At 36.8% G+C, this 21,757-nt stretch overlaps 1 long non-coding RNA gene across 1 annotated transcript in view; it reads left to right on the top strand.

Moving 5' to 3' along the window:
• The window catches only part of LOC128779886 (uncharacterized), a 104,691-nt gene extending 83,147 nt beyond the window's left edge, over positions 1-21,544 (top strand). Inside the window, exon 3 of the long non-coding RNA XR_008425951.2 lies at positions 19,999-21,544. This is a non-coding gene — a long non-coding RNA (uncharacterized lncRNA). The remainder of the gene's footprint in view (positions 1-19,998) is intronic.
• Positions 21,545-21,757: the final 213 nt, after the last annotated feature.

The raw sequence follows: 21,757 nt of genomic DNA, 5'->3' as shown, positions 1-21,757 counted from the left end.
AAAGAGGAGGCACGGCACCATCAATTTCAGTTTGTGTACCGCTCAAGGGGCCCACAGCTGGCTTACAAGTCAATTTTTAAAATATCTGCAGCTTTGCCTTCTCTCACAGTCCTGCTCGGAATGTTCTATGCGTTCTGGGGCATCTTGCAATTGATCCTGCATTTGAAACTGACAGCTGTGAACTAGCAGAAAAACGATGTGGCAAGGGCTGCCATGCCTGAAGGAAATTCAAAGAAAGATCTATTGGGCAGGTTGTAATTCATGACTCCTTCGTAGGCAAAGAACACCAATTTTTATCTTTTGAGTCCCTTAAGGCCACATGGATTTTGAAGTGCAATGTATAGTTTATGTATACGTATATGTATATGTTTATTTAATATTTCTTAAATGCACAATATTTTTTATATTATTTATAAATTTTATATACCTTATTTATTTAAATTACTTTATTTTATGCTTATAAATATGATGTAAAATGTTATTGCAGTATAGATACTAAATATCATGAAGAACACTGAGTAGATTCCGAGTCACTCAAATACCCAGAATGTATACCGATTACAGTAAGAGAGAGAAATCACAATTGTAAAGCACATTATGCCAGTTTGTATTCTGTTTGCAAATAAGCCCAATATTTTTAAAATACTGGAATTTTATAACTTTTTTGTATCTTGTTATTGTGAGTAAAGTAGTATAAGCCTGTATTCACTGAATATTTCCTTTGAACTAATATGGCCCAAGTAACCTGTTAGCCATGGGGGAAAATCTCAGGGAGTAAAAATAAAAATCCAGCTTTTCAGTGTCACACAAATGCTAAGAAATATGAAGTTCTCTGAGCTTCCTAGACTTTCTAAAAGTCTATTTCCTTTGCCAGATTAGGGAAGGAACACACTAAGGCACATCATAATTACATTACCTGAGATTAAACATAAGGAGAGAATCTTAGAAGCAGCAAGACAAAAAGACACAGTTACCTACAAAGGAGTTCCCATAAGACTGTCTGCTGATTTCTCAAAAGAGACCTTACAGGCAAGAAAGGGCTGGCAAGAAGTATTCCAAGTCAGGAAAGGCAAGGACCTACATCCAAGATTACTGTATCCAGCAAAGCTATCATTTAGAATGGAAGGGCAGATAAAGTGCTTCTCAGATAAGGTCAAGTTAAAGGAGTTCATCATCACCAAGCCCTTATTATATGAAATGTTAAAGGGATTTATCTAAGAAAAAGAAGATAAAAATATGAACAGTAAAAATGACAGCAAACTCACAGTTATTAACAACCACACCTAAAACAAAAGCAAAAGCAAACTAAGCAAACAACTAGAACAGGAACAGAACCACAGAAATGGAGATCACATGGAGGGTTATCAATAGGGGAGTGGAAGGGGGGAAAGGTACAGAGAATAAGTAGCATAAATGGTAGGTAGAAAATAGACGGGGGGAGGGTAAGAATAGTATAGGAAATGTAGAAGCCAAAGAACTTTGGACATGAACTATAGGGGGGGAATGTGGGAGGGAGGGGGTGGGCAGGGTGGAGTGGAGTGAAGGAGGGGGAAATGGGACAACTGTAATAGCATTATCAATAAATACATTTTAAAAAAGAAAAAAAACATAAAAAAATATGAAGTTCCAATTTATTTTCGCAGAATGGATTGTCTTTGGGCCTTTCCGTGTTAGAAGACTGTGACCCCATCAGGGACAAGTATCCTCTCCTCCATTGCCTCCCACGGCTCTGTAGCAGTACTGATTGACAATTGCTTTACACATATTTCTAACTGACACTTTTAAGTATTTGTATTCATGCTCTTTCTCTTACTAGACTGAGAAATTCTTGCAAGCAGGAGTCATGATCTTATCCAGATGCACACTCCTTGCACTCGGTCCATTACCTGGGATGTGAAAAGCACTTTATGTGTGTTTAATAAATAAGCATAGGGACATGATTTTTGTCCAAATGTGGGGGGAATAAGCAAAAACACTTAATGACTCTAAATTTTTTGTGCCAAATTGTATTAAAATTACTTTTCACCCCATCAGAGAATGTTTATTAAGAACATACATGATTTTTATGTGCAAGTGTGGAAAGCAAATAGAAATCCAGACCCTGGTTACTAGTACGTGCTAAGTTTGATCCTGGTTTCCAGGACCTGATAAGTTCCTAGTTGGGAATATTATATGATTGCATGTGAAAAAACTAAAGCAAGGACATAATATAGTTGTCACATAGACATCAACCAAATGTACTGGAATTTAATTCGAATGATCGAATATTTGCTGAAGAAATGGCATTTGTTATTCCTGCTTTCTACTTTCCTTATCAGCTAAATAAAAACAAAATGATGACAATCTCTTTACTTTCACTCAGGAAAATGATTTGGAAGGCAAAATTTTGTTATGCTAACATTATTTAATATAGGAACTTAGGCAAGTAGGTAAAGATATGGGCTGAAAAAAATAAAAAGAAATAAGATGCTTTGGTATATGATGAGCGATTGGAAAGAGCACTAGAGGAAGATGGAAAGCCTTATTAAAGATGTAAATTGTTGCATAGAAAAGGTACAGTGAGTTTAAGCATACCTGGAGAGGTTGGAAGGCTAAACTGTGAAAAGGCTTCACAAGAGCCAATACCTAGGCAAGAGTACTGAGGGAGTAGTAAAGTTAAAAAATAGATCTATTAGTTTCATTGCATTCTGATTTAATTGATAGAATTGTATAAGGAGGCCCTTTTTTAATCCAGTAAAATGTGTTTTTATAGCTAATCTTCATAATATATTGAGAATGTACCAGATCTAACTGGAAAATGGCTATACCCATATAGATTACTACATATTTGCAGATTTTTGCACCATAAAACTATTTTCAAGAATTTCATCAAAATAACCTAGGTAAGACCAGGTGTTCAGATGCTCTGTGACCTACAGAATCAGATGACAGCATCAGGACAACCATCAGCATAGAACTTTAGTGTCAGAAGGAAGAATAAAAACATGGGTATGTCTAAGAAGAAAAAAAATAAATGTCTATAAATAAATAAATATATAGATTGCAGTTCTCATGTTGAAAACAAATGAATTCAGCTTTATGCTTTCCTTGTATGTCATACTCTTTCATCTTTCCACACACAGAATCATATTCTTTTCATTTAAGTTGATACTTCTCCCCTAGACCCTCTTTGATCTCACTTTGAAAGTTTCCAAATGAAAGATTTTCAGTTACACTGTAGGCATCATTTTCTTTCCAACATAGGACTATCTATTTTCTAATAATTATATTTTCTGTTTAACCTAGGGATTTTTATTATTTCTCACTTTTTCTTGTCCACTAACAGAGAAAACTGGTATTTACCCATGTAAATAATTTGAAGCCATAGAGCGCTGAAGCATATGTAATGCTTTAAGTTGCCTGAGAACATTTCTTCCCTTTTTTTATTGAATTTATTGGGGTGACAGTTGTTCACAAAACCATACAGATTTTAAGAAAAATTTTTCTTATTACATATGAAAATATAAATTGTAGACAACCTACCATAAAAAAAATAGAGAAGCGAGCAAGGAACATAGCTTGGAAATCTTCAAAACTAGGAAGACTTATTTCCTTAACTTTAGTGAATGCAAGTTATTTGTCTTGATCTTTTCCATGCAAAGAAATGAACTGGGAAGAAAGGAAGTATTAAGAATAACTGACAACCAGTATTGGAGAAACAAATCTGATCACAGAATGCCATGAATGCAACATCACTTTTACATTTGGTACAATATATTCACCTCTTTCTGGAGTCATCTTCTGCCACTCCCATTTTGATTACTGAATGTAGCATCATCACAGAACCCCTGAAACCATAAAATCAGTTTATGATATTTTCCGAACCTGTTTTATTATTACACTTTGGGAAAGAAAAGATATAGAACAGTAGAAGACTATAAAAATGGCATGAAAGTTACATTCATTCAACTGTTTAAATGGAGATGAAGCTAACTATGATAGAAATCAAGTAAAATTTGCTGCTTCATCTATCTTTTCAGATCTTTTTCCTATTTATTATTGACTCTTTTGCTCACTAATTAACATCTCACCTTTAGGCACATTTTGGCTGACCTTATTGTTCTTCTAGTAGTGTTGACTCCAAAGTGACCTGTGTCTAAAATTTTGTCTGGTCTTCTCTGTCTAGCTAAATTTGATGGTTTCTTAAGAAGATATGTTAAAAAATGAAAGTAGATGAGATAAATGTATTTATTTTCTTAATGTGTACTTTGCATTAGGTGTCCATGTGATGATAACCTCATTTTAATGCCATAAATAATATTGAATATTGGATTTTTCACAGTTGCAATGTGATCTATTATACTTATGGTATAAATGGCTTAATTTCTATGAAATGCTTACTTACCCATCTGGTAGGTGTTCAGATGAAGAAAAAAAGAAAGTAGGCAACATAAGTAGAATTAGGATGGAGACAGAGACTTGCCTTGGGGTGGAAACACACAATTCAGTGGACAGATGACGAGTTGAGGAATTGTGCACCTCAAACCTATATAATTTTATTAACCAATGTCACCTCAATAAATTTAATTAAAATACTCTTATTAGTGGCTGTTATTGGGAACTTGTGTCTTGACAAAAATTTCTAAGCACTCAAACTAAACAAATTCAATAACTATTACCTAACATGTGGAAGATACTGCATGATAAAAAACTAAAAAAATGAGATAATGTGTTTTCTCAAAGGATTTTAAATCTAGAGGAGAGACAAATATAATAACATATAGTCTTGAAGTATAAAGAACTAAATTTCTCCCTTAATATTCAACCTTATCCCCCAAATTATTGACATGGATATAATTAAAATGAAACAAAACAACACAACAAATGCTCTCTGAGCTTTCTGTGTAAATGGAGAATACTGGTTCCCCCCAAATATAATGTCTCAGAAACTCTTGGCTATTTAAATGTTATCAAAAGGTAAGAAGGATAGTTATTGATTATGCTATGGCACAGACATTAGAAGGGGAATAAAAGAACTATTTATAATGTTGGTAATTTTGTATGAGATGGTGCATGCAAAGAAACAAATTTTTCTCATTTATTTTTAATTTTTTATTATTTATCCCCCTTATACCCACTTTCACCTCCACCTCCCCCAACAATCTCCACTCTGTTGTCCATGATATAAATTCTTTTTCTTTTTCGCTTGATCCCCAACCCAGAGCTGTCAGCCTGCTCTCTTTTTAAAGAAACTAATTTTAATCTTTTTGAAATCAAATCAGATAAGCTCTAAGTTTCAGCTCAGAGAAATATGGAGCTAGACAGAGTACTATTTATACTCTGACAATTAATAAAAAGCTGAACAAACTGAAAATTAGCTATTTTTCCTGAAAATACTAGAAAACTAAAATCAAGTGGCTTAAATGTGGCTTATTTCCCAAGCCCATCTAAGAATAAAAAGACATAGCTTAACAATATTAGATTGCTAAAGGTTGGCCAGCATAAGAATGAGAAACCACCTAGGGCCAGGTAAAGGGGAATGACCCTCTCTTTCCAGGGTCACAAGGAAAATCAGGGAGGATCTGGGAACACTTGTCTTAGGATGCTGACTGGAGGAGGGGAAGGGAGAACGCTGCTGAAACTCCTCACTACTCTCTCCTCTCCTCCAGGGAACCAAACCTTTACTCTGTGAAGGCTGAAAACAGCAAACACTCTCCTCTCAGAATGCTAGTGGAAAACCACTGCCGTTAGTGGAAAGAACTACCCCTGAGAGAGGGGCAGCTATGCTTCATCAGACTGTGAGTGAGGAGTCTGGGTGTGCCTGTTGCAATGCATATTGGGCAAGTGGTGGAGCCCATATTACAACCGAAGCAGTGTACACACTGTTAGGGGCAACAAGTCATCTAATCATATGAAATTATAGGGAATAAAATCCACAAGCAGATCTTCGGTATTGGTATGATCAGAAAAATGAGAAACTAAGATAATTGCCCTGGCTTGTGTGGCTCAGTGGATTAATTGCCCACCTACGAACCAAAGGATGGCTAGTTCAATTCCCAGTCAGGGCACATGCCTGGGTTGCAGGCCAGGTCCTGGGTAAGGTTCGTGCGAGACGCAACTGCACATTGATGCTTCTCTCCTCCTCTTTCTCCCTCCCTTCACCTCTCTCTAAAAATAAATAAAATATTTTAAGAAAGAATCTAGGGTAAGACAGAGTAATATCCACATGGCTCATTTTGCATAGAGGGAAGAGTACAGAAAACATGTTCTTGTATTTGGGAAGAACGGCTCAGACATTTACAGGAAGTTGTCTAAGGACTTTAAGGAAGGAGAAGGAGACTCTTTCCTCGAAGGATATTGAAAGAATTCATAAACTTGGAAAAACTAGTGTTCCAGAGATCTCATGCCTTTGCAATTAGCCTAAAGAGTATTTAGAAGACTTTTTAACACATTGTAAGTCTCAATTACAGTTTACATTCTTATTGTGTTGCATTTCTTTCAGGCATACAGCAGAGTGGTTAGACAATAATATACTTTTTATTTTTGCCCATATCTTCATACTAGCATTTCCTCATCACTGATGTGATGAGGAGAAATACTGTCACAAATCATTATATTAGTTATTCAAATAATGGAAGAAAAATCAAGAAAAAATTGACATGGGGAAATAGAATTCAGAAGAGTAGATTGTTCTCACAAAACTAAACACATTCTTAGCACATTTTTGGTTTTTATCCAAAGTGATTAAAAACAAATGCCCAAACAATAATCTGCCAGTGGATTCTTAAGCACCTTTATTCATAATTATCCTAACTTGGAAGCAACAAAGATGTGCTTCAGTAGGTGAATGGACCTACCGAAATAAATGTAAACATATTGCATAGGACTGAAAAAGAAATCATCTGTCAAGCTATGAAAAGACATGGATAAACTTTCATACTGCTAAGTGAAAGAAGCCATTCTGGAAATGGTATATTATGTATAATTTCACTACATGCCATTCTGGAAAAGGCAAAACCACAAAGACAGTAAAAAGATTAATGGTTGCCAGGAATCGGGGGAAGGGAGGGATGTAGACAGAACACAGAGGACCCTTTAGGCAGTGAAACTACTCTGCAGGATACTCTTAATGGCAAATGCATATCATTGTGTGTTTGTCCGAACTGCAGACTGTACAATACCAAGAGTGAACCCTGGTGCAAACTATGGGCTTAAGGTCATGATGATATATCAGTGCAGGTTCATCAACTGTAACAAACATACCACTCTGCTGGGGAATGTTGAAAATGGAGGACATTATGTATGTGTGAAGTATCTCTAAAACTGCCTCTCAATTTTGTTATTAAGCTAAAACTACAATAAAAATAAAGTCAAAGACTTAAATATAAGACTTGAAACCATAAAAATCTTAGAAGAAAACATAGGAAGTAAAATCTCAGACATTTTTGTAACAATATTTTTTCGATATGTCTCCTTGAGCAAGAGGAACAAAAGAAAAAATAAATAAATGAGACTGCATCAAGCTCAGATTTGCACAGCAAAGGAAACCGCCAACAAAATGAAAAGGTTACCCACTGAATGGGATAACATATTCGCCATGAGACATCTGCAAAGGGATTCATATCCAAACTTTATAAAGAATTTATACAACTCAGTATTAATAAAACAAAAATGTCCATTTATAAATGGGCAAAGAACATGAACAGACACTTCTCCAAGAAGGACATGCAGATGACCCACAGACAGGAAAAGACCCTCAGCCTCACGAATCATCAGACAAATGTAAACCCAAACCACAATGGTATATTACCTCGTACCTGTCGAAATGGCTCTCATCAATAAATCAACAAACAAGTGTTGGTGAGAATGTAGAGAAAAGGGAACCCTTGTGCAATGTTGGTGGGAGTGCAAATTGATATAGTTACTGTGGAAGACAGTATGGAATTTTCTCAAAAAATTAAAAATGTAACTGCTTTGTGACCTAGTGATTCCATTTCTGGGAATATATCTGAAGAAACTCAAAGCACTAATACGAAAGAATATATGTACTCCCGTGTTCATTGTCTCATTATTTTAAACAACCCCCATTTGGTAGCAGCCCAAGTGCCCATCAGTAGATGAATGGATAAAAAAGAGTGGTGCATTTGCACAATGGGATACTGCTCAGACATATAAAAAAAAGAAATCTTACCTTTTGGGACAGCATGGATAGACCTGGAGATTATTATGTTAAGAGAAATAAGCCAGTAATAGAGAATCAAACTGTGGGGTCAATACATTGCTCTCCCAACACCTGTGATGAGGGCTGGCCAGGGGTACCCTGGTCAGAAGGGATGTGCATTGTTTTAGGAATGGATTGTAATTCCCTCCTCATCTCGTTTTGGGAGCAGTTTCTTGTCCTGTGGCTGCTTTTTACCTTTTCCTTCTGCACGGACACACTGATGTAATGTAGCTCTGGACTACACATGTTTGTGCAGCCTGGACCACGCTGCACAAACATGGGACCCCTTGTCTGGGACCCCTTACAATGAGCCTCAGACTGCAGCAGGCACGGTCTCTCTCAACCCACCCACAGCTGTTGGTGCACTCCCTGTAATGTGAGTTAAACGGCGGGTCCACATCAGCTAGTCCTCTGGGTTTTTTAATTTTCAGAATATCATGAACACTTAAGCAGCTCCCTGGTTTGGGGCTCCTGTGCTACACAAGGACCATATCATTTCACTTATATGTGAAATCTAATGAACAAAATAAACTAACAAACAAAATAGAAATGGACTCATATATATAGACACCAGACTGACAGCTTTCAGGGGCTGTTGGGGTCTGGGTGAAAAAGTGGAGGGATTTAGCATAATAAAAAAAGAAAAGCTCACAGATACAGATATCAGTCTGGTGATTGCCAGAGGGAAAGGGGGCTGAGGGGAAAGAGGGGAAAGTGGTATTAAATGGTGATGGAAGAAGACTTGGCATTGGGTGGTGTAAACACAATACAATATACAGATGATTTTTATAGAATTGTACACCTGAAACCTATATAATTTTAATAATCTTCATCACCCCAATACATTCCATAAAATTTTTACAATGCCATTAAAAATATATTGGATATCAGGACTGGATTTTGTCATAGAAGAAGTCTAATTAAGAGAAATTCTACAAAAAATATATAGCGAGAATGCAAGAATGAGGACAGAGAACTTAATTTGTTCTTTAGATGTTGATAAGCTTTAATAAGTAGAAAATGTGAAATCAGCAATGCAAAAAATCAAAATTTCTGTTGATGGTCCAGACGTGCAAACGGAAGCTTTTAAAATGACGACGGTGAAGAGAATTGGGATAGTAGCCTGATGACAGCCCTTTAGAGGGAAGTTTGCATGTCTCTGTGTTTCAATACAGGAGACAAGTGTGAAATGATTACTGCTTTCAGTAGAGCAAAATAGTTGATTTCCTCCCCTTTCCAATTGAGAGCATTTACAAAGATCTGGTAATTAAATGGGGTAGGTTAAACTGAAGGCTTATGAAGTAGGGTCCACTTACAGTATAATTGCATATCTGTTTATTATTCAATGGCTACTTATAATCATTATGCAGTCTTAAAATCTAGGTGTATGGACGTCAAGTTGCTATCTATAGGAAATCCTTAATTTCTTGAATAAGTGGTCTAAACTTTTTAGTATAAATTTGTTTTCCTGGACTTTTTGATAAATCATCTGAGTGAAAGTTACTTGGTTTGAATTACAAAATGTAATTAAAAACAAACTAGTAAGAAAGAAAAACCTAATGGTTTGATTAAACTTACCTAGAAGCTATGTTTAAAACACCCAAGAATATGAAAACTGCTTCTTTGCTAAATTAACTTAGTTGTCAAATCAATTACTGATGTAAATCAAAATAAATTTGCTTATGTTAGATGTTAATTTCTTTATATTTTAGTAGCATAAATTACAGTAAAATACTGAATGAAGTCCAAGAGACAGTCTAGCACACTTTTCTTTTCTTTCTTTCTTTTTTTTTAAAGCCATGGCTATCTTGAAGTAGCGTAAATGGGAGAGAACACCAGACATGGTTTAATTCATCATGACCCCTTCGCTCTTGTGTTGTCCACGGTTCTGGGAGAAAGGCAACTTATTCTGAGAGTAATGAAAGAATATAAGCATTTTTAGTTATTGAGAGAACTCAGTTTTCCTGGAACTCTCCAAAGTATCATGACCTTAAATGGCTAAAGGTCCTTTGGATGAGTAATTCACTAAATATCATTCTTCAAGTACCTTTTTTGTTGTCATTTTTAGAACTTAGTTTTTGGAGCATTTTTCAAAATGTTCTCTTATTTTCAAATTGCAGCTGAAATTACATTTTCAAGCACAGCACCAACAGTTTTGTTGTTCCTTACACATTATACTGCATTCTTCCAGGAATTAGATTTTATTCTTGAGCATGAAGGAAAGAGAAACCAATTTTAACTTTTTGTACTCCCACATGTATCTTTTACCCAAGAAATGAATTTCAATATACTTGTGTGGAAGTCTGGGTTTTAATTATTTTCTCAGGGACTGACAATTCCAATTTCCCAGGTGATAAGTTAAATGTGTAATGCTTGATTATATATCACATTTCATTATATGCAACTGGATAATACCCATGTGAAAGTAATCCCTGGAAAGAGAACATTAAAGTACCACTCAGTACCCTGCTGCTTTAGGGCACAGAATGATACCTCAGTATCCAGAAATAGTTAAAAAATTAAAAAATGCAATTTTCTTTCTTTAAATATCTCAATAACACTAAATTCTTTATAGTTTGCAAAGCAATATAAAAATGTTATTATTTTCTACTCATAATAAACCCAAGAGATACCTAGTGCTGTCTTCATATTACAAATGAAGATATTACAGCTCAAAAAGATTTTCTGTTATTAACATATTGATTGTTAAGTAGCAGGGCTGGAAATTTCACACAAACCTACTGACAGTAAGCCTTGGCTGGCTTCCCTAATACAGCTTCCTCTAGTTCTGTGTGTAGGAAGATATTTAAATCCTCCTCTGAGGGAAAGCCATTTTAATATAAAATATTAAACGTCAGCTTTTAGTGCATCATTTGGGAAATGCAAAGCACAAATACTTTGAATTGTTCTAATTTACCTCTTAAAATAAGGTAGTGACTGAAAGAAAATAAAATACCCATGGCTAAATAAGGTGTAAGTTCTATTTTCCTTTGTCTAGGGCTTCTGAAAGGGTGATTGTCGGCTAGCAGTACACGTGTTTCTCCAGCTACCACGGCGTTTCCTTTCCAGTGACGTGCGAGAGTGGGTGGAGAGGGTTTCCGGTCAGAACACTGTGTTCTTGTGAACAGACAAAGAATGTATAATGGCTGGACTTACTTTTTTCATGTTTTCCCCTTAGATGGGCCGTCATACAGCCTTTCAGAATTAAATTCCTGTCCCTCTTCAAAAAAAAAATAGAAAAGAAAAAGCAATACTAGATGAACCTGGACTACAGATAACCTCTCTAAAAGATCATTTCTTTAACTCTTGAGTTTTGGGGGGAGAACTCCAAAATGCTTAATCAGATAAGTGTTAAATTGTATTTTCTTTCTTTTTTTCCTGAGGATCAGATAAAATTAAAGTATAGTTGGGGTTATTATTAAATGCACTTGTCAGGGCCTAGGAAAATATTGTTTCTCTTGGATTCGGCTTAGAGGAAAACACATATGAGATTGGGAAACAGGATATCTCTGCAGTCAGGGACAGTTCATCTTTGCAGAAAAGCAATTCCATACACAAGCCAAATACCCCACATAGGTTCAGCTTTCACGTGTGTAGGAGCAACACGCATAGTAAGACAAGAATTACCTTTAAGGTCATGTGACTTTTAAGTAAATAAAACATATGTTTTAAATATACTTCTTATATTCTAGAGCAGTCACAGTGATATTTCAATTCAAGTTTGTAGAACTCTGAGTTACCATCTTCTTGCCAGAAAAACTGAGTACTCTCCTTCTGCCCTTGCTTGCTCGTTTACTGCGTGTTAGGTATGTAAATATGCACAAGTAACTCACATCCTTATGCCATTTTTGCCTTTTGAAAAATATGATACATGGACCTAAATGACAGGGTTAATTTGAGGGTTAAATGTTAATATTAAATCAATTTTTTACTATTTCTGATCCTTTTATTGAGAAGATAGGTTTAAGAGGTGAGCATTATTATAAAAAAGTGAAAAGATGCATTTGCATATTAGATATATGTAAATATGTATGCCCATATACATACATATATATATATATATCTTATTCATTTTACCTCCTTTTGTTTTCTATGATGGTGGAGGACTTTCCTTAATTTTAAGACTAGCTCAGAGAGTTTCAGAACAGTGGGTGAGACAGGAAGGGATTGGATACCAGGAAACAAAACTGACATCTCATCTCCAGTCTGATGCTTCCCTAACTGACGAATCTCACTCAGCTTGTCTAGATTTGTGTTACAGAGCAGTATGCCGCGAGGGGGGTTTTGAGCATACGGCCTGTCACTCCAGAGAGTTTGATCCAGGCAAACACATCGCTGACTTGTTTCTTCTTTTGCCTGGAAAAGCCTCAAGGTGCTAGACTGGCCTTGCTGAACTCACCTGTGGTGGCAGAGCAAAGGGACCACGTTGCAGGGAAGATGTCATACTGGGGTTCTGTGCTCTAGAGAGGACACAAAAGCTATGTCTCCAGTAGTTACCTTGAAAGGGCAACACATTTGCAAAGAAATGGCAGCGTTGGAGGTCTCTGTAACAGGGGGCTTTGGCCTTCAAAAAGCCACAAGGCTCCCCATAAAAGAATAAAAGTAACATTTGAATGTATTTCCCATGCAGAGGACATCAATGCTAGGTGACACCAGTCAGGGCATACTTTCACTGGCCCCCAGTCTCACCTCCCCCCCCTATTTCCTGCCCGGGAGAGCTGGAGGCAGCACAGTGCAGTGGGCAGCAGCAGTGAGCGACAAGAAGTGATAGTGCCCTGTATTTCTGCGGCTCTGCCCAGTTTTCAGGACAGACAGATTCAAGCCAGAGAAGGGGGCATGCTTAAATTAGGTAACCTGTTGTAAGTTTGAGATTAACTTTAGCTGAACTTTCATTTTAATATTCACAATGAGTTTTCTAATACGTGAAAGTAACCAAGAGTGATTTTCTTCCCTGGCCACGTCGCTCAGTTGGTTGGAGCATTGCCCCAACATGCCAAGGTTGCAGATGGATCCTGTTCGGGACACGTGCAAGAATCGCCCCTGAAAGCATAAATGGGTGAAACAACAAGATGACCTCTCTCTCTCCCTGCCTCCTATAAAATCAATAAATTAAAAAAAAAGTGACTGATTTTACACCAAATATACAACTATCCAGAGGCAAGAAGGTAAGACCTGACAAAGATTATTTAAAGTGAAGAATGAGAAAGAAATCCTTTTTTTCCAATACACTGCACATCATTGAGTTGAGCTTTATAAGAATATTAATACTTGTCTTACCAATTATATTCTCAAAATATAACAAATCTGTCCTTCTATGTCCATCTCTATTGATATCACCTCAGTTAAAGCCACCCACTTGTCTCACGTAAATAATTGCAGCAGTCTCTTCTTCTTTCTCACCACTCCTATGGTGTCTCCTTTTCTATTCATTCTCCCTAGAACAGAAACCACGATTTTCTCAGAACATAATTTAGGTCGTATTAAACTTCCTTGCTTAAACATTTTAATGGCTTTTTATTGCCTTATTTCAAAATCTAAATTCCTCCCCTTGTCCTGTGGCATCACTCTCCCACCTATTTCTCCAGCTTCTTCCTGAGCTGCCTGCCCCTGCTTTACTCTGTTGAAAACTGTCCAGTTCCCTGGTGTTATCTTCTGGCTGGTGAGACACTTTCTGCCACATGCAGTGACAGCAAGACCTCCCCTTCCCTCACCGTCTGCAGATAGCCAAGTCATCTTACCTACTTCTCTTCTTCCAAGGTCTTCTTTTCTTTATTTTTAAATTACAGTCAACATTTAATATTATTTTAGACTCAGGAGTATAGCACAGTAGGTAGACATTTATATAATTTACAAAGTGATCCCTCCAATAAGTCTAGTCCCTACCTGGTAACATATGTAGACATTACATTATTGACTACATTCCCTATGCTGTACTTTACTTCCCCATGCCTATTTTTAACCACCAATTTGTACTTCTTAATCCCTTCACCCTTTCACCCAGTTCCCCAGCCCCCTCCCATCCGGCAATCATCAGTCTGCTCTCTGTACCTATGAGTCTGTTTCTGTTTTGTTTATTTGTTATTTTTGTTCTTTGAAGATTTTCTTGACCTCCCAACCTAAGTAAAGTTTTCTGGGCATTTTTCCATCCCAACTGATTTTCTCCGTAATAACATTGATTTACAACTCACTACAATGTTTACTAAAGCACTATTGATATGTTTAATTTTTAGTGTTTATTTTTTTTCTCTTAAAAACCCCACATCTTAAATAATATTTGCACATGGTAGGTGTTCATATATTTGTGGGATAAATGATCATGTTATTATTAGTGAAAACAATCATAGAGAACTTACTACTTAGTAGTTCTGCCATTACAAACTCCAGGGTTTTTTGTTGTTGTCTAACATGACCTCAGTTTAGAATCCTGCTCTGTATGAATTTGGACACATTTCATGAATCTAAGCTGTATTTTTCACCTAAAAAAGAGAATTGAATAATACTGGACCAAGAAGTTACTACATGTATTAAATCAAATAAAATATTTATAGAGCTCAGGACTCAAAGTCCATAAGGTACTGTGAGAGTATGTTTAAAACTTCTTCCTCTTCTCCAAACATACCAAAAGAGATTGCATATCTAGAAGACATGTAGATTACATATCTGTGGTGTAATTCCGGTTCAGAAGTAAAAAAAGGATAAAGTAGAACTGTGAGTGGGAGTTAAGGCTAAACGTTTCAGTGGGGATCAAAAGGTGACAAGCATGTAAGTCTCAGTCGGAAAGGTGTCTACGCAATAGAGCCTCACATTCGGCTACAGCAGCTGGAACTGCACACTTTGCATTACATTGGCGTTGAGGAAATGCTGGCTCATCTTTGAAATGAGACTACAGATTTTTTTATCCTAATGCTTCAGATATGTAGTAAGGAAGCAGGGTGCTTATAAAACACAAATGAGTTGTAGAAATTTCAGGTCAAAAGTTAATTTTAAAAAGTGGTCTGGATTTAGGCAACCCATATGGACTACAAAACATAAATAAAATATATTACAGGGAGTTTTTTCATTCTATGGCTCTCAGATATAACAGAAAACAACTTCTATGGTATGCATTAAATAATTGATTAAAACCTAGAGATAATGGGAAACTATGAAAGAGATTTTAAAATAAGCATGTTTAAGATGTTCAAAGTAAAAAATGGACTAGGAACTGCAAGGAAGATAGGGATATCATATAACAGATTAGATGTATAAAAACTCTAAAAGGAAAAAAATATATCTGTAGAGAAAATGTAGTCTTTAAATTAAATGAGAGCTAACAAATAAACAAATTAAGCTAATGATGAAACATCACCTAAGAGAAAAATGAATAAATTGGAATTAAGATGGATAAACTGAAGAAATAAAAGCAAGTTTTGAAGCTAAGATTTGACAACATAGGCAATTATATTGAATGTTTTAATCTACTTGTATGTAATATCCATGGTCAATGAAGGCAATTTAGATCAGTTCTAAAATGTTTTTCTGTTATGATTTACTTTTTTCTGAATTATGCTCATCACTTCAAAACCTGTACATCTGACAAACCGTGTGCATTGCTACTATGGACACTAAGATTGTTGGGTCATAAAGACAATTTTCCTAACCACCGTGAAGTCTCCACTGGTGACTTTTCAGAGACATCATATCAGTGTCACACTGAGAGAGCCCTGGAAGTATCTGCTCTGAACGGAGGCACCAACTACAGAAATAGAAGCAGGGATCACACAACTCAAACAAGCAGGTGCCTGGAGTGATGTCCGACAAATGCGAACATCCCACAGCACATTTGATGGGAGAACAGCCTTATTAAAGTAAGAGTCTTATTAAAGTAAGAGTCCTGTAAAAAGATATAGAATTGGATGGACAGAATCGTTACATGAGACTGAGTTCCTACGGACATTTCATTGTTAGTGTTTCACATAAGCATTAAGGAATGTGCTTATGTTGGCAAAAAGAGATAGTAAAACAAAGATGGGGTGCCAGAAGGAGAAGAGGAAGAACAAAAAATTGAAAACTTATTTGAACAAATAATGAAGGAGAACTTCCCTAATCTGGCAAAGGAAATAGACTTCCGGGAAGTCCAGGAAGCTCAGAGAGTCCCAAAGAAGCTGGACCCAAGGAAGAACACACCAAGGCACATCATAATTACATTACCCAAGATTAAACGCAAGGACCTACATCCAAGATTACTGTATCCAGCAAAGCTATCACTTAGAATGGAAGGGAAGATAAAGTGCTTCTCAGATAAGGTCAAGTTAAAGAAGCTCATCATCACCAAGCCCTTATTATATGAAATGTTAAAGGGAGTTACCTAAGAAAAAGAAGATCAAAAATTGGAACAGTAAAAATGACAGCAAACTCACAGTTATTAACGGCCACACATAAAACAAAAACGAGAGCAAACTAGGCAAACAACTAGAACATGAGGGTTGTCATTAAGGGAGTGGGAGGGGGAGAGAGGGGGAAAGGTACAGAGAATAAGTAGCATAGATGATAGGTGGAAAATAGACAGGGGGAGGGTAAAAATAGTGTAGGAAATGTAGAAGCCAAAGAACTTATAAGTATGACCTATGGGCATGAACTATAGGGGGGGAATGTGGGAGGGAGGGGGGTGGGCAGGATGGAGTGGAGTGGGGGGGGGGAATGGGACAACTGTAATAGCATAATCAATAAATATATTTAAAAAAAAAAGAAAAAAAAAAAGATTTTACATAAAATCAAGATACGATGAGCAGTGGCACAGAGTCTGAACTAGAAAGAGTGGAGAGTGTTCTCCACTTTGTCCTGGAAGAAAAGTGGGAAGTTAAACTACAAAAATGGGATGTATCGTGGAAACATCATGTAGACACAGAAATGGGGAGTAGAACTTTGAGGAGAAATCTAGGAAGTAGAGATAAAAATGAAAGATTAACCAGCCCTGTCTGGGGTGGCTCAGTTATTTGGCCATCATCCTATAAAATAAAAGTCCCTGGTTAGGTTCCTCATCAGGGCACATACCTGGATTGTGGGTTTGGTCCCCAGTCAGGGCACGTACAAGGGGCAACTGATCAAGATTTCTCTCCCTTTCTTTCTCCCTACCTCCCCTCTTTCTAAAAATAAATGAATGAAATGTTTTTTAAAAAATTAAGGATTGACCATAGAACATAATATAAGAAAAGTTAGACAACCAAGATTAACCTAGAGCTTATACAAATGAAGGTAAAAAATGTGAAGAAAAGAGAAAGAGTTAAATAAATGAATATTTGATGAATTAAAAGAGAAGAGGTATTCAAAGTTTGAGGGTTATTGCCAAATGCTGAGGTGTTGTAAGAATGAGGAATGAAAGAGCTTGAAAGGAGCTTAGGGGAACATATTTGGGGAAAAGAATATTATTGATTCACTCATTAGATAACTATTATTGACAAATACAGAGTACTATTTGGAGGGATAGTGGCATTTTGATTTTTAAAGTTACAGTTGCTATGGCAGTTGTTATCCCAAATGCACTGGGGGCATCTTCCTGGGAATATTGCTGCTGCTAGCTGTTGGTGAGACTAGAAATTGTAGTTCTTTTATTTATGCCATTATGTCTAGGGATCTGCTACTGCAGACTAAACTTCAGTAAAAAAAAACAGACATTAATATCTCAAGTGGGTTGCTGTAACAGAAACATAACTATGTGGCATTGGATTAGTGTCTGGAAGCAGGCACCCATAACCTTCAGAAAGCTGGTGACCCTTCTTGTGTCATCAGAGCTGTTACACTGCTGGCTTTGCTGATCTCTAAAGCTGGCCATGTGGCTATTGAGCCTGTAACTCTGTGGAAATGGCGGTAAAGAGCTGTAATGTGAACGCACATGGCCTGATCTTTGCTGCTTTATGCGAAGTATTACAATAAAGAGATAACCTCAGGCAAGTTTTCGCTGACTTTCAAAACAAGATGAAAGTGAAAGTCCAGAAATATGGGACTTTGCAGGGCTGGAAAATCCAACTTATTTTGTATTCCTCCATAACAGGGAGGTAAAAATGTCACATAGAACATTTATCAAGGCTCCTGATTATGATTCTTCAGCTAAGAAAAAGTACCTTGATTTGGGGCAATTATAAGATTACGAGTGTTGTCTTTCCATCCAGATGGCTTCCAGTTACCTCCATTAAAATGAGTTAGGGAGATATGGGCACACAGAAGAAAATCTTAAGTCATATTTAAGAACAATGCTCATAAAAGATTACTGTGATTTGTCCTTTGCGCACTGATACAGAGGGGAAGAAAAGAGACTAAAAGCCTAATGAATTTTTGAAGGAACAATTACAAAGAAATCACAAAACTTGACTACAAAATATGAGTGTTTGTCTCAAAAGCAACTTCCAAGCTCCTAGAACTGCAACTGCAAGAAGTAATTTGTGGAACTGTGCAGTCTCGAAGGAGAATGTGTACTTTTTCTTCAGAGGTGGCCTCAGAAGATTGTAGACACGATCAAGAACATTCCGGAATGCAAAGCCAAGTGCCACAGAAGACTGAAGACTAGAGGCTTCTCGCAAATTAGAGTGATTCTAACAAATGAATCCATTCAACTTTCAACAAAGCTGGGTTTTATCATTTCTGCCTGGGATTTAATGGACTGACTGGTTTCTGTTTTATGAATGAATTTTAAAATTAGAATTATTCTGTTCTGTCTCAGTAACAATTTGAGACAAAAGCAAAAGGGCTGCTCCTTTGGGCTGCACACTTTGGCAACCCCAATTCCTTCCCTCTTCAGCTGCCCCAGTGGCCAAGGGGAGACTGCACACAGGCCAGGTGGCAGCTATGCCCAGCTTGGGCCCATGCTTCACTTCTAGGCCATGCTCCTGATACCTGGGACTCCAGAATGCCTGTCTAAACAGCACTTTGGCTTCCAACTTTTACACAGATTTTTTAGCAACATCGTCCTGCTGAGTGTGGCTGCTTCCACTGGTGGCCTCAGCTTAAGCCCAAGAGCTAGCTAAGGGGCAGCTGGTCAGGGGAGGCGTGAATGTAGTTTGGACTTGCAGGCTGAAGTGTCACACAATGAGCCATAAGACAAGGGCCTGAAGAGAAAAAGAGTCATGGATAAGGATTAGGAGAATATTTCTCTTTGTTGTTGCCATGTTCTGAGATGGAAAATGAGGAATTATTTTTCCATTATTCTGAGGATAACGAATTTGTCAAAGTAGGCAGAAAGTACTGTATTTAATAATTCACGTGCTTGATTTATATTTTTAATAAATATTAAGGTAAATGTTATATAAGCCTCTGTTTTTATTGTTGCTTCGTCCCCATAAATGCTGGGGCACACCCAAATGTATCCGTGTAATGCAGTCTTGAGCATAAAATGCAGATCATTTTTCTATACACTTGTAAATAGCCGGGTTGTGGGAGTCACAGATTGATATATGGTTTGGATTGTCCATTAGCCTCAGATTCTGGACTTGGAATTGGATGTGGCCATAGGAGAGAACCCTGGGTTGTACCCTTTGGGGAGAGAATGAGTTCAGTTTGTTGGAAGAAGAGTGTGCTCAGATATGTGGTGTCCTCTGAAGGGAGGACTCTAGCAGTCTGCTAGTGTTCCTTCAAAATCCAATTTCTTCTTCTTTCTGGGCACATGGTTGCACAGCTGTGAACCAATTTTCTCATCCTAACATTTACAACTGTGTGCAACTCCGCACATACGTTTTTACCAATGAAATATGAACAAAAATGGGGGTGAGGTGTTTGTTTAAAAGAAGATTTCTTATCCTGTTCTTCCTCTCCTTTACCATTTGCAGACTGAAGTGTTGATGTGTGGAAGTGTAACGTCAGTCTTGCTGAAGAAGACGTCGGGGGAATGAGAGAGCGTGCCACGGGGAAAACATTCCTGAAAGAAAATGTCACAGAACTAAGTTCTTTACCTCCTGGGCTCTGTGGATGTTGAGGTTGTTCTGTTGCGTAAGATAACCCTCAATCTACTTTGATCTCTTGGATTTTTGTTAGCAGATTAATATTTGTTTATGGGTTGATCGCTACTTTTTAAACTTGAATAGGTAAACAGAGTTGTTATAATAAAAAATCAACTTAGTTATCTTTAGAGTAAATAAGAGGTAGATGGATTGTGTGGAGATAACTAATTTATAACATTGTCTTTTTATCACAGAATGTCTCACCTGCTTAGGAAGTGAGACATTAATCAGAACTATAAGAAGATCCATGTTTATATAGTCATGAAATCTTATTATGGATGTCTCCTCCAACTATCAGAAAAATGTAATGTAACCTAGATTGTATAGAGTATATAATACAGGATAAAGTATATATATAGTATAGATTATAAATAAACCATATAGTAAAAAGTATATAGAGTGTATAGCATAGAAAGTACTACATATTACTCTCCATATATTCACAAATATATATTCATATATTATTTTTTGCACAGTCACAGAGAGTATACATTTTCTAAAATTATTAAAAGATTGAATTTTAATAATTCAAAAAATAACAACTTTCAAGTTGTTGTAAAATGAGGTAGAACATAGTTACTTATGTGAAAAGACCCAGAAATTCATCAACTGTCTGCATGTGTAAATGGATCTGACATTTGCGAGGAGCTAATGAGACATATGCTTGCTGTCTGTCTTGTCAAACATTCTTTTTTTGGAAATCTTAGAAAAGGAAGACTTTAACTCTGAGTCTTTAAGGTGACATCGTGTTTTATCAGAGTCCTGTCCTCTGATGGTGTCTCATACAAAATAGGGAGGTGACCACAGCTGGACAGAGTTGATTTAGATCCCTGACCCTGTGAATTACTGGTCGTCATCCTATGCAGTTACTCGACTTCTTGCAGCCCCGTGGGTAGTGACAACTTGGAAGTTCCTCCCTTAGAACTCACGACAGCTTTGGTCACACTATTGCCAGTGTTGTGACTGTACTTACATTTTCTTCCCCCCCCCATTCTCTACAGTTTATTTGGTAACTCCTATCTCCTTTGCAGAATCCAGCTTCTCAATTATTAGCTCAGATTTAACCCACTTTATCTCCTAATGCCTAATAGAGGAGTTTTGTTTCCCTCATACAACCAATTACAGAGCGTGGATAGCTGCTGCATTCGACGCCATTGTAGATCTGTTCTTTTGAAGAAATATGCTTGAATTCTGGTGTGCATACAGAAAATTACATTTAAAAAAAAATTTTAAATTGGCCTGTAAACTTTCATTTATTATTTCCACTTTTGTGAACTATTAATGTATTTTTCCTATTTAGTAATCACACCTTTTCTGCTTTTTTTTTTGTTTTAAGATGTTTTTGAGAAATAATTTTTATCAGTTGTGTTGCAAATATTTTCTCCCATATTGCAAGTTACATTTTAATTTCTTTATGATACATTTGATAGATTTTTTCATTTTAATGTAGTTGAATTTGTAGACTTTTTATTTAAAAAATACTATTTTGTCTTGTTTAAGACAATGAGGGGGAGGATTGAATGTGGGAGGTCGGGGGTGGGTAGGGCAGGGGAGAGTAATGGGGGGAGAATGGAGACAACTGGAATTG

The sequence above is a fragment of the Desmodus rotundus genome, chromosome 13, assembly GCF_022682495.2.
Source record: "Desmodus rotundus isolate HL8 chromosome 13, HLdesRot8A.1, whole genome shotgun sequence".
Classification (NCBI taxonomy): domain Eukaryota; kingdom Metazoa; phylum Chordata; class Mammalia; order Chiroptera; family Phyllostomidae; genus Desmodus; species Desmodus rotundus.
This window is presented reverse-complemented; position numbering and strand designations above follow the sequence as displayed.